Raw genomic sequence first — 16,965 nt, forward strand, 5'->3', positions numbered from 1 at the left:
TGCAGATTCAAAGTGAAAGAATTCATAGATCCCGAATTATTAATTGGCAAAAATGAAATTTTATTGTTGGACAGAAAGCCAGTTTGCTAAGAGACTGACTTCTATAGTGACAGTTCTATTGGGAAAATGGAGGCTGGCACTGAGAAGAGAATGCCTTCTCAGCAGGCAGAGGGTCCTCACAACCTGCTTGGGCCTCTGCAAGGAGTGAGTCCAGAAACTGCTCTTTAAAAGGAGTCTTAAGGCTTCAGGAAGCCAAGATTCCCAGGCTTAGATGCTTATCAGTATCCAGCCCAGATCTCCTATTAGAATTAACAACACTTCAAAGGGGTGCTTTTTGACCAAGATTTCTAATTGAATCAAAGGCTCTGGCATCCCCGAAAGATAACTTATCTGGGGGATATGCCTTCCCCAGGAGGAGCTGAGACTCCAAAAGGGATCACAGATCAAAAGGGAATACAGTTTCAGAGTGATAATCTTAAAGGGAACAGTTTCCCTCCCACTTCAGTATGTTTAGAGAAATAGGTAATATTAGGTAATAGATAGGTAATTGTAGATAAAATGAATGGATACAATAGACACTGAGAATGGTAAATATGAAATAGAGTAGGAGAGCATATAAAAGACAAGTTCCTCAGTAGAAGTCAATTACTCAGTAGCAAGGGAGCACCCTGCTAAATCCTGAAAGGGACATAGTACCCCAAAAAGTTAGTTAGCTGTAAGGAGAAGTGAGATTGAGAAGCATAGAGGAGGTAGGGGAGATACCACATGGCCTGGGGGAGAAGGGACTAGAAAGTCACCATGAGACAGTGCCATGGTAGACTGACTCAAAGGAGGGTAGCAACCATGAGATGGTCCATAAGATAGTTTTATAGGGAAAATGTAGCCTCAGAATCATAATCGGGATTTCTTTCAGGATAGCAGCCATGAGATGGTCCTCAAGAAGGCTTTATAGGGAAAATTTAATCTCAGGATCATGATGGGGATTTCTGACAGGGCATGGTGACATGAGATTGCTCTGAGATCTCTACAGAAGGTGGGTCTCAGGAGTTTGACATAACTTGGATTTCAGATTGGACCACTTCCCCAAAGTGGGATCCATGGAGCCAAACTGATCTCTATCAGAACCTTCTGCCTACTTGCCTCAGGGATCAATTTTTTTTTATAATAACTTTTTATTGACAGAACCCATGCCAAGGTAATTTTTTACAACATTAAGGGATCAATTCTTTAGTTTCTCTTGGTGCAAAACAGTATTCAGGATCTCATCACTTACGAGGGGAGAAACCTTGGTGCTTTCTCCTGAGGCCAGGTGAGCCTGTGAAAAAAGGACTTAGTTTTTGGTTTCTGTATTGGGTTTTTTTTTCTGGTATAGGGGAAGGAAATTAATCTGTTAGTCAGGAGACTGAGCCATCACAGAAGTACAGGAGTCAGAAGTGTCTTGGACAAATGCAGTAAGCAAAGCATCGTACTTCAAGCAACAAGTGAGGCCTTAAGGATCCAGATGAAGGTCACTGAGATAAGGAGTTCTTCAGCATGGATAAGACCAGAAGTTTTCTCAAAAAGTCTATGAGATGGAGTAGCTCAGACCTTAGACCCAAGTCATGTGATCCCTATTCCCAGAGGTCGGCAGGGCCAGAAGATTAGGCCTTAGGCCCAGGTTGCTGGAAGTCACTTGATCTCTAGACCTAGAGATCTCTAGGAAGGTCAGAACCTAGGTCTCAGCTTCAGGAAGCGACAGGAAGTGATGTAACAACATTGGTGACCATTGGTCAATAATGGTTAATTTCTTTTTAGTCCATCCACTGAAAAAACTTGGGTCTTTTGCTATTTAACCAGCTTTACTATTTCCAGCTTGCCAGGTCAGGCACATATTGGAGCTGAGATGCTTCCCAAGTATGCTTGGGCCTCTTCCGGCAGGGATTAAATAAATAAATGCTTTCTCTTTGTATCTGAAGATGTCTCTGATTAGTTAATTTGGGTAAGGGGGTGGGAGGGTCTAGTACTGGTCCAACACAAGCAGAGTCCTACATCTTGGTGTGAATTTCATGAAACCGCTATTACATATGGACTACTCTTCTAAGAGATTAAGGATTACAAGAATTAAAGGAATACAGGAAGAATATCCTTCCCCACCCCAGGTGATTAGAGGAGAAAAAATATGTCTGTACAACTGTTCTTGATAAATCTTTGGAATAAATTCCATTTGTTCTTGCTGTTGTTTGTCCTTCAGAGAGGTAATGCCATGATATGCAAGTGGCTTGGATTTAAGTTAGGGAGGGCTGTGTAAGGTCATCTGCCTCAATTTCCCTCCAAAGCTTGTGGCCAGATATAGATCAGGACAACTGAAGATGACCCTGGATACAATGGGAGACTTTGGCTTTTTTAAGCTAAAGTCTTCCACAGGTCTCAGTTTGACTGAGACTGCACCTATTTAGTGATTAAGGATAAGTAGCAATTGAGGCAAAGAATCTCCCCTTTCATCTAGTCTAAAAAAAAATCTAAATAAGTAAGTAAATCTGGGAGGGAAAGACTTCAGGGTTTCCATCCAAAGCAGAAATGACTGCTATTTACATTCAAAATGAATCAGTCAGGACCCAAACAATGATCACACTGGGCTTGGCCTAGGATCCATTGGTGGCCAATTAGAATCAGATTGGTTTTGTTTTAAAGCTTGGTCCTTAAGAGAGAAATCTAGATAGCTTGATGACCAAATAGTGAAATCACTGGACATAAGTTTAAATATGGATAAATATGTACTTGCTAGCTATGTGACCCTGAGCAATTCACTTACCTGTCAGCCTCAGTTTCCTTAACTGTAAGCTGAAGATAATATTAGCATCTACCACCCAGGGTTGTTACAAAGAACAAATGAGATATTGGGAGGGAGGGAAGGGAAGGAGAATCACTTAGCACAAAACCCAGCATATAGTAGATGTGATAAAAATACTTATTTCTTTTCCTTAAAGTTTTGTAAAAGCTAAATGATATTACGTGATTAAATGAAGCTTTGTCACTAGCACCTAGCAATGGGCAGTAGCACAACCAATGGGGGTAAAGGGGGCCTTGATAGATATTAGCAAAGACACCCACAAATCCCTCAGGATACATTAGAACCCTGAGGGGGAAAGTGGCCTACCTGCTTCTGAGTACATTCTACACCAATAAAATAAGACAGGTGGCTTATTTTTAGCTAAACAAAAGAAAACATTGTCCTAACCGTGGTATATATGTAGTTATAATTACAACTGACATTTATATAACATTTTAAATTCTGTAACTCCATACACATTATCTCATTCGACTCTACTGACAACCTTATGAAATGAATAATTTTATTTTTGGCTTGAATTTATGATTTTCAATGTTAGGAGCAAACAGATGAGACAGTTCTATTTTTTTCTAATAAAAATCAATTTAGAGAGTTACCTGGGGCATTGAAAAGTGGAGCAGGTAACCACTAAGTTGTACGGGATCTGAAATCAAATCTTCACACCAAAAATTCAGTAAGCTAGCAACAAAACTACACCCTTTCTCCAAAGTTGTAGCTTTCAGAGAGTTTTCTTTAGAATTCTATTTTCACTTTCTGTGCCCATTCCTATGGCTGTTCTTATTTTTTATTTTTAATAACTAACATTTCTGACATTTCACTGACAAATTCCAGAAACAGAAAGCACTTCATTTCTATGACCACAAGTTGCAAGTTATTTCCAAATTTATTCTCTCTTAGGTCCCAGCATGTTTCCAATAAACAACCATATAAAAGCCAACATTTTTCTATAGAGAATAGATTTGTTAATAATTTTAATTAACTAATTGTTGTGATTTAACTAAAACATTACTGTTGCTTTAATGCTATATATTGTATCCATAAAGACTGGTACATATTGGATAAAGCTATTAAGTACCTATTAGTACTATTACTGCATATTTTTCATTTTCCTTTTATATTCTCAAAAGAACACAGATAGAGCAGGATTTTTTTAATAATCATTAAGGGAGTAAAATTTCCATTTTAATTTGATCTAAACAATAAAAGCTCTCATTGTACTTTGAGAGCTCTAAAAATATCCTGAGTGGACTGATTGTGTCTCAAGAGCTCTGTATATTAGAAAAAGCTCCAATGGATAACATGTGTTTATGTATGACATGGATGAATACTGAAATAGATGTAACAAGGAAAAAGTAAACAAAGCTAAAAGAATTTTGATTCTGCCAAAATCCTTGCTTTGGGTTACTATAACTCTCTATTCCTTGACAACATATTCCATCTCTGTGTTATCTTGGAAAAATCATATAACCTCTCTGGTCTTCTTATCTGTTTTCTTATCTGTAAAATGAGAAAGTTTAACTAAATGGTGTCTGAGGTTCCTTGTAGGTTTGATTCTAATGGGATGCTATGATCATGAGGTAACAGTAATTATTTGGGATTTTTTAAAGTACTGTGCAAAGGAACTAGAAAATGAATTGTAGCCCATCAATTGAGGAATGACTGAATAAGTAATGGTATACGAAATAATGGAATATTATTGTTCTATAAAAAAATGATGAGTAGACTGGTTTCAGAAAAGTCTGGAAAGACCTACATGAATTGATGTGAGTGACATCAGTAGAACCAAAAGAACATTGTGAACAGCAATAAGAGTATATGATGATCAATTGTTATGGACTTGACTCTTCTCAGAAATGCAGTTGGTGATTCAAGGCAATTGCAATAAATAGACTTGAGATGGAAAAGGCCAATTGCATCTAGAGAAAAAACTATGGAGACTGAACGTGGATAGAATACAGTATTTTCACCTTTTTTGTTTGTTTGTTTTCCTCAAGTTTTTCCTACTTTTCATCTCATTTTTCTTATACAACCTAGCACATATGGAATTGTTAAAAAGGATTACATATTATTTAATCTACATCAAATTGATTGCTGTTTTAGGGAAGAGGGAGGTAAAGAAAGGGAGAAAAATTTAGAACATAAAGTTTTACAAAATGAATGTTGAAAATCATCTTTAAATGTATTCAGAAAAATAAAATACTGTTGAAAAAATAAATAAATAAAATAAAAACCAGTCCTCAAAATGCTGTCCAAGATATCAGAACTGAATACCTTACATGCTAGTAAAGTATTAACAACAAGCTAAAAAGAAGGCGGTACTCATATGTCAAGAAGAACAGTCACCCTTGGAAAGGACTTTGGAGGAAATATCTTACAATGAACTGGCATAGCTTTATTCTTATATTGTCCATCTTATAGGCAAAAGAAGATAAATATACTTTTTTATCATTTCCAGGTGTCCCTCTATCTAAGTGCCTATCAGAGATGTCCTATGGAATTAGTCACTACATATAAAAGCAAGTTTTTTTTCACTAAGCACATTAGGCTATGAAAATTTAATAATAAATCTAAATTTGAAAACTTGTAAAGTGAACACGACTCATCTTATTCTCTTTACTTTTTTCAAACTTTAGTTGCCATGACAGCAAAGAAACTTGGTAAATCCAATAGCTCATTATTTCAGGCAGCTCTTTTTCTTACTCTTAAAGAAGACAGACAGGACCTATGTGTTGGAATTGGAGGCGGAGAGAGTGTTAATGCTCCTTCAAGAATTTATAATGTGTTGGGTCAAGTCAATTAAAATGAAACCCTCTATTGAAAACAATGCATCTTTTTAGAAAGAATGTCTGCCAGAAACTTCGAAATCCAACTTAGCCTTGAAATTATTAGTGCTTTCTCCTCTTCCCAATCCCCAGACACCATGAATTTCCATATCCTAAAATAAAAGCTATGACAACACCAAAAAAGATCCAGGGGTGAGATGGCAACAATTAGCTGTGAGTTGGCATCCATTGTGACAATATTAAAGCCCAAGAGTAGTTTGAGATTCATCCAAATTCCTATCTGATAGAGAAACAATAGTCTTTCCTTAAATATTGAGTAACTATAGTATTGTATTCCATTCTTAGAATCCGAATGATTATTTTTACTAAGAATTTTGGTGCTATAGCTTCAAGAATTATTTATCTTTTAAAATGACTATACTTTCTTCAAAATTATATGGTCCTTATTCTATGTTCCTGAAAAAAAAGGCTTAGAAAAACATTCTACTTTTATAATAAACTTATTTATATGAATTCTATTTAATAAAATTAAACAAGATGGTAGAATCATAAGTATAGTTTACCTATATTACTGCTTCCCTTCCTTCCTTCCTTACTGCCAGCATTTATTAACTGTTTTCTATGTACAAGGCATTGTGCCAGATACTTTTTGAACTAAAGTCATTTTTAATTCGGAGGTCTTACTAATTATGTTAATTGCATAAGCCTTTGCTTAATTTTCATTGATCCAATCTGGCCTTAAAGTTTTTGAATATTATAAATCTGATGATACCTTCTTACTCAGAGATTTCATAATAAGGATTTTAACCTAATAATAATATAAAATAAGAGAAAAAATATATATTTATATTATTCATAGCTACTTTATCTGTAAAAGCAAAAATTACTTAGAAAGGAAAGGCCCCCAAAAGACTCTAAAGTCAAAAGACCCTAGGAAAGGTCCTTTAGGCAAAAGTTAATGAACCATTTTCTCTCTTTGTTTATGTTCTCAATATCCAAAAATCTATGTAGGTATGACTTATGTCCACATTCCTCCAAAAATCTATGTCCTACATAGGCTTTTATTATGCAGTAGGGTTATCAAGTATGTTATAGTCTTTATTTTACTCCCTACAGAAAAATGCACGTAATAAAGACTGAACTGAATTATTTTCCATGGAGTTAAGCATGTACTCTGGACCCTATTTATGGATCATCTGATATTGATTCAATATCAAAATAATAGGAATCCCTATGTTTTCTAGATATTTCTTTATTAAGCATGGAGTCATATAGTCCTTTTATATCTATTCAATTTCCAAACAATATCTCCAATAAGGAAAACATTGCTTAAGCAAGATGAATAGTTTCCTAGAAATCTAAAGGAAGTGAAATGCTACTGTTCTCATTGGAATCACCATACAAGTCACTTTTATATTAGAAATATTGGGAATACTTCTGAAGTGGTTGTGTATCTAAAGCTAAGTCTATTTTATAACTTTAAATCAGCTTTTTTAAAAAGACATATAAGAAAATCACTATAGGGAAAGGAATGTGGAAACATGGGAATATCTAAAGGGACTAAAAAAGTAAACCAGCAAGAAGCAAAAAAAAAAAAAAAAAAGCTCTTAAAATCATGAAGAAAGTCTACAGGTTTAAAAAATACAAAGACAAAAAAAAAGTTTTGTCTTTGTATTTTTTAAACCTGTAGACTTTCTTCATACATATATATTCAACTGCATCTAGATAATGAAGATAAAACTTTTAATTAAAAACAAGAAAGGAGACTCCATCGAACTAGATTAAGATTCCAAAACTTTAACTATATCAAAGGAACCCTGAAGTAAAAAAAAAAAAAAATGGATAAAATAAAACATAAACACCCCAATTTAGCAGTGCAAGGAATATTAGAACAAAGTGAAAAGACAAGAAAATTGGGATATATGAGAACCATACAATAAAAAACACTTGATTAGGATAATAAGACTCAGCGAAATAAATTGGCCTCCCAGAAACACATGACATAGAACAGGACTTTTAAATTTTTTTTCCACTCACTTTTTCACCTAAGAACTTTTTTATGTGACCCCAGATATACACATATATAAAATAGATATACAAATAAATATTTACTGATAATAAGTCATAATTTTGCAACCTCCACATTCAGTTACAAAATCCATATGGGTTTATGTCGTTTAAGAATCTAGGCCATAGGGACAGCTAGGTGGTGCAGTGAATAGAGTATCAGTTCTGAAATCAAATTTGACCTGATCTCAGACATTTAACATTTTCTAGCTGTGTGACCCGGGGCAAGTCACTTAACCCCAATTGCCTCAGCCAAAAAAAAAAAAAAAAGGAATCTAGGATATAGGAAACCTGAATACTCTTTTGCAATAAATCATGTTATAAACACAAGTAATTCTCAACTCACAAAACAGTTTTATTCCAACACTTTTTGTAATCAGCATCATTTTTTCTTTCATATGTAACATTTAAGGTTTGAAAAGGACTTTATATATATCATTTCCCTTAACCATTATAATGATCCTACAAGTTAGGTACCACTATGAAGTAGCAAATAGAGTAAACTTAAGGCCCAAAAAAGTATGCTAAAACAAACAAACAAACAAAAAAAAAAAAAAAAAAAAAAACACCATGGTGAAAGACCTAGTGAGAATCAGAGCTGATTCTTCCTTTTTTTCTGCCTATGAGCCCAATATTCTTTCCACTGAGTTACACTACTTCAGTCAGCTGGCTGGAATTTGAGACACAGTTTCCAAAAGAAACAGTGGTGATTGAGTTTCCAGCTGATTCACAGGAACCTATATTAATTCATAATGTGGAGAAATATAAGTAGTGTATATTGTGTCTATAATAAGAGATCATTTATTCCATTTGGGGATGACTTCAACCTTTGGGAAAAAATTCTGTAGTCCTTACTCTTGACACTCCTTTAGCACTGAAGATTCTTTTGCTCCCCAGTTACTACTCCAGCAGTCTTTCCCCCTGTTTTCTCAGAGATGAGAGGGCATCTTCTATCCTTCTTTGCATCTCCACAGAAATGATGGCAAAATGAGATTAGTTTTTCTTTTTTCCATGGTAATAACAAGTGAAGACAGCTATAAAATACTCAAACACTGGCTGTTTGAAGATAAGGTACATTCTAAGTCAGATTTTACCTAGGAAAAAGACATAATCAGAGAAACATTAGAGAAACGTCATGCTAGTAAAATTAGAAGAGAATTTGTAACTGAAGATTCAAGAATCAAGGAATCCAGAAATTTGGACGGTTACATAAACTACATCTTTTTTTTTTTTAATTAATGTCTAACTGAAATTTAGTGTAACCCTAATGTAATGACATTAGTTAGCATTTCATTTAACTAAAAAAAATGTAGGCAATGAACATTATTTTGAAGCATCCACAGGTTTCACTAGACTGCTGAAGGAGTCCATAAAGAGGAGAGGAGAAGAGAAGAGTGGACAGGGCAGAGAAGAAAGGGGAGGGGAAGCCAGGGAAGAGGAAAGAAGGGAGGGAAAGGGAAGAAAGGAGAAGAAAGGGAAGGAAAGAGAGAAAAGGGGAGGAAGAGGGAGCAAAGGGGAGGGAAGAAAAAGGAAGAGGAGGAGAAAGAAGAAAAAGAGGGGTGAAGTAGAGGGAAGGGGAGGAAAAGAAGGGGAAGAAAGGGGAAGTCTCTGAGTTACAGAGACCAATAGAAAGAATGCTGGCTCTGATTTAAAGGACCAGCATTCATATCCTAGCTTTCTGACACTTGCTATCGATATGACTTTGGAAAAATATTTTAATCTCCCCAGGCCTTAGTTCGTTCTTCTCTCAAAGAAAGGTTTTAGATTAGGGAGTCTCTGAATACTTTCTAGATCTAGATTTGTGATTATGTGAATGAATGGGTTATAATCTGGATTAGAAGAGAAAAATCCATATCTATAAGATCACAGATCAATAAAAATCTGAAAACTGTAAAATTGTGATTTGGGTACTTGAAGATGAGAATATTAGTGTAATTAAATGGTTCAGTGCTACAGCAGATTGAGCACTGGATCCTGTTCGAGAAATATCTGAATTCAAACTCTTCCTCAGGTACTTAGCTGTGGGTGACTCTGGACAAGTCACAATATCTATCTATCTCAGTTTTCCCATCTGTAAAATAGGTAACACATACCTTCCTGTCATGAGGATAAAATGACATAATGTTTGTAAAGTACTTTGCAAACCTTAAAAGATTATATATTTGCTAGTTATAATTCTAATTGTTTTCTATGTCTCTGTTATGATCTTCTACTCTCATATCAAGGAACCAAAATATCACATATAAAAGTCCTTAATGCAAAACAGCAATATTATTTCAGAATTATTTAGACAATTACACATCAATTTGAAACCTTACTTTCAGTTTTAGTAATTAATCAATGGCCCTCAATTTGACAAACATTTATTAAGCATCTGATCAATGTGAACTACTGTGCTAGTGGCTGATCATTACAGCCTGAGTATATAAAGACAATGAAGTCATACCTGCCCTCAAGGAGTTGAAAATCTACTGAGAGAAATGCAGCATGAAATGCAGCTCAACCAATTCAAGGAAATTTGAACAGAATATCAGAATACTAATATTGTAAGATCTCACAACTATCCTGATATCTAAAAGTTTTAAGTTTATTTTAAGGAGAAGATTGCTGATGACATTGTTGAATGGTACAAGAATACCAAAAAACACACATTGCTCCAAGTTGAAAATCCATATAAGTAGGATTTTGAAGAAACATCACAGCCCTCTCAGGAAAGTAAAATGTTGTTGGAGGAAACAAAAAGCTAAATTGGAGGTTGATGAGTGACGAAGAAAAAACTTATTTATATTTTATAGTTCTAGTGTCAACACAGAAGTTGGAAACGTCATTCTTTTATGTTGACTTTATTGTGAATAAGCTTTAAGCACCGAGAATAAAATGACATGCCCCATCAGTTATATAAAGCCCTTAGTCCATAAAAAGACACTAATATGTCCTGATAAATGCATATTATTTGGCTCTCTGTATTGTCTGTTGTCAGTCCACTAAATAAATGCCTGCTTAGCCCTAGGGGGAATGTAAAGGGTGACACAGTTATTTATTATAGGAATTCCCTGCCTCCCAATTCATTCTCTACCTCTTATTCAGAGGATAAACACAACTGAAAAGAGAATGGAAGTAAGGAAGGATAGAAGTAAAAATGAACACCAGTATCCTCCTAGTAACTCTCCTGACTGAATCTGTATGCCTTCTCTTAAAACATCTAAATTCTGCAATTTAGCTAGATATCTTGCTGGTGAAGATATTAATGCAAATTCCATTCAGTTGGATCCAAATAATTAGTTACTTACTTGTCCCTGAATATTTTAATTATATAATTGCAGCATTGGAAGGGACTTCAAAGGCATCTAGCCCAACCCATACCTGAAATAGAAACCCTATGTCCTCTACCATGGGGTAAATGAATGTCCATGTATCCTTACTTTCGGGTTCTTAAACTTATATTAACTTGAACCCCTTGGGTAGTCTGATGAATACTCTGGGACCATTCTCAGAATAATGTATTAGACAGAATCACCACGGAAATAAATGAAAAATACAGTCATCTAAATATGTTTTAAAGCAACTTCACTTATACCAGGTAACAGTTATCTACTTTACTTAAAAATTTCTAGTATAAGGGAATTTACTTCCTTCTGAAGAACTTTAATCTATTATTTCTTGAACATTCAGAGGATCTGTACTATTTTCGTCGTGGGGAAATCTCAATGTGGAAATCACTATACCAAACAGAGAGCAGTCTTATGATTTAATAGATTAATCTTAGAAAGTTGTCATAACTTATTCAGCCATTCCCTGACGGATGGGTATCCACCTGCTTTCCAGTTCCTTGCTACTACAAAAAGGTCTGCTACAAACATTTTTGTACAGTTGACACCTATAGATTTTTAAATTAAAGTTATGGACTCTCAATTTTTAAAAAAATTTAAAATACTAAAGTTGGGGCATGACCAGGGCAAAGCATAATAGAATTTTTATGCTTTCATTCTCAACACTATACTTGTATTAATGTAACCTAAGATTTCATTAAGTTTTGTGGTTGTATTAAACTCATGTAGAATTGAAATTCTATTTAAAAACCTGTTTTTTCCCCTCTCTAGATTTTCTGTTTTACATGAAGAGTAGCAGCCTGGGATGATTTGAATAATACAGCTCATTTGTGCCAGATAGGCTCTGAAGAATGTGTGAGAGAATTAAGAAGATATTAAGGTGATTTGTCAGTTATCCAAATGAATGAAGAGTGTTTGGTTGGTTGGTAGACAAATTTTTGAAAGGGAGGCAATAGCTGGCTCTAAAGTTATCATGTCTAAATCGGATGTCAATGATTAAGACAAACATGGAGATAAGAATGGCATTATGTTCTTCATCACTGTGTAGAGTTCTCTGTGGCCAGAGAAAATTAAGTTATAGATTTGGAACTGGATTAAACCTCTAAGTTCACTTAATTCAAAGCCCCTCACTTTACAATGAAGAAACTGCAACCCAAATAATTTTATAACTTGTCCAAGGTCACACACAGATATTAAGTGACAGAGATGGGATTTAAACACTGGTCCATGGCTCCATCCAACATACTTTCCACTTCCATAGGTTCTTAATCTTTTTTTTTCCTACACTTTTTGTCAGTCTAGTAAAGCCCATACATCTTTTTTCATAACAATGTTTCTAAATTAATAAAATGAAATACCTGGGATAGTGAAAAAAAACCAAGGTTAGTGAAAACAAACATCTGATTTTTTTTTTCTCTTTCAAGTTTGCAGACCCTCTAAAATCTATCCATAGCTTGCAGATTCCAGTTTACAATAGACCATGGAGCCTAGAGTAGCCAGGACTGTGGCTCAAGGGATAAACTCGAGTTCTGGGCTCTAGTGTTTGGTATTACAGCTGTGACAAATATAACTTCTCTCAGACAGAGGATTTCTGCAATGTTCCTCTCTGTAGAAGCAGGAGAGTATCACAGTAGGATTTTCTCTGACAAGTAAGCTAGGGATGGTCGAGAAATCCTTTGCCCACAACAACTAATGAAATTGCAAAAATAAACATCCTTGATATAACCTGCTAGAAGCTTTGCATAACTACAAAAGCAAGGTTTCCTGCATATCTTCCACAAAAAAGATAATAGAATTCAGTTCCAATTGATCAATGATGGACAGAATCAGCTATACCCAGAGAAGGAACTTTGGGAAATGAATGTGGACTACTTGCATTTTTGTTTTTCTTCCCAGGTGATTTTTACCTTCGGAATCAGATTTTTCTTGTGCAACAAGAGAACTGTACATATCCACACACGTATATTGTATCTAAGATATACTTCAACATGTTTAACATGTATGAGACTGCCTGCCACCTAGGGAAGAGGATGGAGGGAGGGAAGGGAAAAGTTGGAACAGAAGTGAGTGCAAGGGACAATGTTGAAAAATTACCCATGCATATGTTCTGTCAATAAAAAGCTATAACAATATTTTTTTTTTAAATGAGGCTTCCAATAAATGACAAGAATTACCCCTGGGGACCTTGGTTATCCACAGGATTGAGGATTTATTTATGTCTTTGGGGATAACAATATTCAGGGAAAGGTGTCTTTATTTACCAGGAGCTTTATTGGAAGATTTTTTTTTTTTATGTCTACCAAGATAACCACTAAAGTCTTTGTTCTTTTGTGCTGTATGACCTGAGTACTTGCAAGGGAATTTTGAGATAACAAGCTGTGTAGAAGCAATGAGCTAGAGAGATGTAAATTCCCAAATACAGAGATATAAATTCCCCCAAAAAAGTGTACTCCAGACTAGTGTGGTCAAACTCATACAGAAATAGATCCCTATGAGGTATACACTTATTTAGAAAGGCACAAACTAATATTTTCTCTGTTTTATTGTATTTTTATTTATATTGTTAAATATTTTCTAATTACATTTCGATCTGCTTCAGGATTTACCATGTTTGCTTTAGATTTTTCACATTCTGTGAAATCACCCAACATAAAAATGACATATTATAAAATTGTTTTTGTTTTAAAAAAAGTTTTTTTTGAATTAATAAAATGTTATGGCATAAAATATTTTATAAGGAAACATTTCTGCTTTATTATCTCATGATAATTATAGATCAATTAATTGAAATGTTTTAGCTTTTCCTCTGATTCTTACTCATGACAGATAGCATTGGTCTATTGAACCCATACTAATAGACAATAAATTCTGATAAGTTCTACCAGCCTGAAAAAGCTGCCAAAATAAGCTTAAGGACATATTATATGTGTATGCATCAGAGTACAACTTACTTAAAAAAGAAATTCTTAAAACTACTAAGACATGGAGGTTTCATGGCCTATGTCGTAAAAAGGAAACACCCACATTAATGAAATCACAAACTATTTGAAATATGGAAATATCCTTTCTCTTTTAAATCATTTTTCTAAAAATTAAGTATTTTTCCATGTATAATATATTAGACAGTCATTTTTTAGCTAAATGCATGGCTTATGTGTCATTAAATAGCAGTCAATAAGCTGTCTTATATGACTGAGGAATCATTGGTATTCCATCTGTAACCTATGCTTAAGACAAATTATTTTTTTATTGCCAAACTGATGTCAGTGAATATTTGTGTCATCTCCCTATTGTCTCTCCTGTCATCACCTCAACATCCATCTTAATAGGATCTGCAGACTTCACATTAGAAACCAATCTTAAAATCTTTTAGTGAATTTTATGTTTTTATGGGCAGTGAGGAAAATACTTTTATGTTAGAAAGCCAAAATATTGAATCATATTCCCCATTTTTCCATCTTTCTTTTCTCCCCAAATCCTCACATCTTCCATGATATTTTCTGATTTTGGTAATTTTTAATGAAATCATTTTGTCAAAGCTAATTGGTGTTAAAACAATAAATTAAAAAGTTAATCACCTGCCTGGCATGACAAATCTAAACAAATAAATAAATGAACCTAAATTTTGTTGCTATTATTTTAAACTTAATTTAATATTTTCAAGTTTGATTTTACCAAAAATGATTTTTTTGTAGAGTTCCTCTAAACAGAATTCTCTGAATGTTTTGGTTTTTGTGCTTAGAGTTTAGTTGAACCTTATTGTTGCAGAATAAAGATATTATATTTCAGAATGCAGTATTTCCATATTTTATGAGGTATAAACCATTATAAAATAAAATGTTTCTTTTTTATGATAACCTATAGGCAAAGCCTCAACAAGTTGAAAGTTAATAAGACTTTATCTCATGATAAAAGCATAGCTGGAATTATTACCATACCATAGTGCCCTTCCTTATAATTCTTCACTATCCTAGAACCATGTCGCCCCTCCTCTGGGGCCAAGGTTTTTCCCAATCTCCATGGAAGTGAGGGTTCTACCCTTTTTGAAATGCTTTTTACCCTCTCCTGGAATATCAAATGATACTGTCTGTCCCTTATACTATAGAAACACAGCTTTAGTTCTAAACTCCAAGTCAAGGTGACAGAATTGCTAGTTAACAGTAGTGTCTATAGATAAAAAGGGAGAGGATATTGGTGATCAAAGAATGGAGAGAGTGGCTCCTGAATATAGGAACTCTGCTTTTAAGGTATAATCTTATCAGATGACTGGAGATTTGGTTACCTGTTTGGGCATCATAGTAATGACTCTCAGTCAGTAAGCTATTGTTATTGGTTCCTATATTTTGAAGTTCATTAGCTGAAATTCTTTTTCTTTCCTTTTTTTTTCCCTTTTGCTTTATAACATCCAATTTTAAGATAATTACTGAAATCAGTTTCTATCAAGAATCTGGCATTTTGTTTTATTTTTAGGAAAGGTGGCTCTGAAACTGATTTTATCTGTGTGGGGAATCTCCATCTCCTTCCCTCAATACAGATCAACCACTTCTGTATTAGAGAGATATATGAAGGCATGAAAAGTTAAGCAATTTGACAAGGTTCATACAATTAGTATGAAGCACAACTGATCAGTACAGTGGTTAGAATACTGGGCATGGAGTCAGGAAGACCTGAATACAAATATGGTCTTAATAGCAGAGTTGCTATGAAGATCAAATGAAATAATATCTGTAATATTTGTAAAGCACCGAGCACAGTGTTGGGCACATAGTAGGTTCTTAATATTTGTTTTCTCCTTCTTCCCCCAACTTTTCTGAATGCAAAGTCTGCCTTCTTAGCCACACTATAAATAAACACTAGTTTGAATTTATAATTCTGTGGTTGTTACAGTTACACTGAGGTTTTGAGATATTACGGTTTCAGAGTATGAAAATTTGAAATAATAATAAGATTAGAATACTGTTTCTCTAGCTATTTTCCCTCTGAGGTAAATTTGATTTTCTACTGAGTTAAAATAGGAACAGAAAGTATATTTCACACCTTAAAAATAAGCCTTTTCTTACCTAGCTTCTCAAAACTAGCTTTTTATTCAGTAAAGTTTACTAATCTACTACCATCCTTCCATATAGTCTTGAGAAAAGAAAACCTGGGATAATATCTTTTTTATATGACTAGGTAATGAATGATTATGTTGTGAAAACAGGGAATCAAATTTCTATAAGCTTTAAAACTTATGGAACTACAGTCTCCTAATTCTTCTTACCAACTAAAAAGGTCTCAAAATTTAAATGAAGTCACACAAGGTCTTGTATGGACAAGCCTTCCTAATCTGTTTCAGATCTACTTACATTGATGTCATTTGTGATTTCTCCACTTAGACTCACAAAAATTTCTAAAAATACAAAAACTGCCCAAGAATAGCAGCATTAATATCTTGAAATAGTACCTCTCTATCAGTTTTTCTTCCTTTATGTTGTTTTTGGTCTGGTAAAACTCAGCTCCATGCTTCCACCCAGTGGGGTTTCTTTGGTAAAAAATAAAAAGGCAAATATATCACACTGAGTGAAGAACATAAACCAATGGTTCACAAATGTTTTCAGCCTCAGGATCTCTTTTCATTCTCACCAAAGGACTATTGTTTATGAGTTATATTCATTAATATTTACCTAATTAGAAATTAAAACTCAGTATTATGAGGAAAATACTTTTGACCTTTTGGACCCCCAAAATAGTCTTGTGATTTTCACGGGTCCCCAGACCACATTTTGAAAACCACTGGAAAAAAATTAATTGTTTTATTTTTCCCATTAATCCCTAGGTTAACTTTGAAATATGTGAATGACTAAGACAGAGGTAACAGAAAGCAGTGGTTAGAAGATGAATAATGGAGTTAGGAATTCCTGAATTCCCATCCTGCTTCTGACATATACATGAGCTCTTTCCTAATCCTCCCACATGC

Source organism: Antechinus flavipes, chromosome 5 (genome assembly GCF_016432865.1).
Source record: "Antechinus flavipes isolate AdamAnt ecotype Samford, QLD, Australia chromosome 5, AdamAnt_v2, whole genome shotgun sequence".
Taxonomy (NCBI): domain Eukaryota; kingdom Metazoa; phylum Chordata; class Mammalia; order Dasyuromorphia; family Dasyuridae; genus Antechinus; species Antechinus flavipes.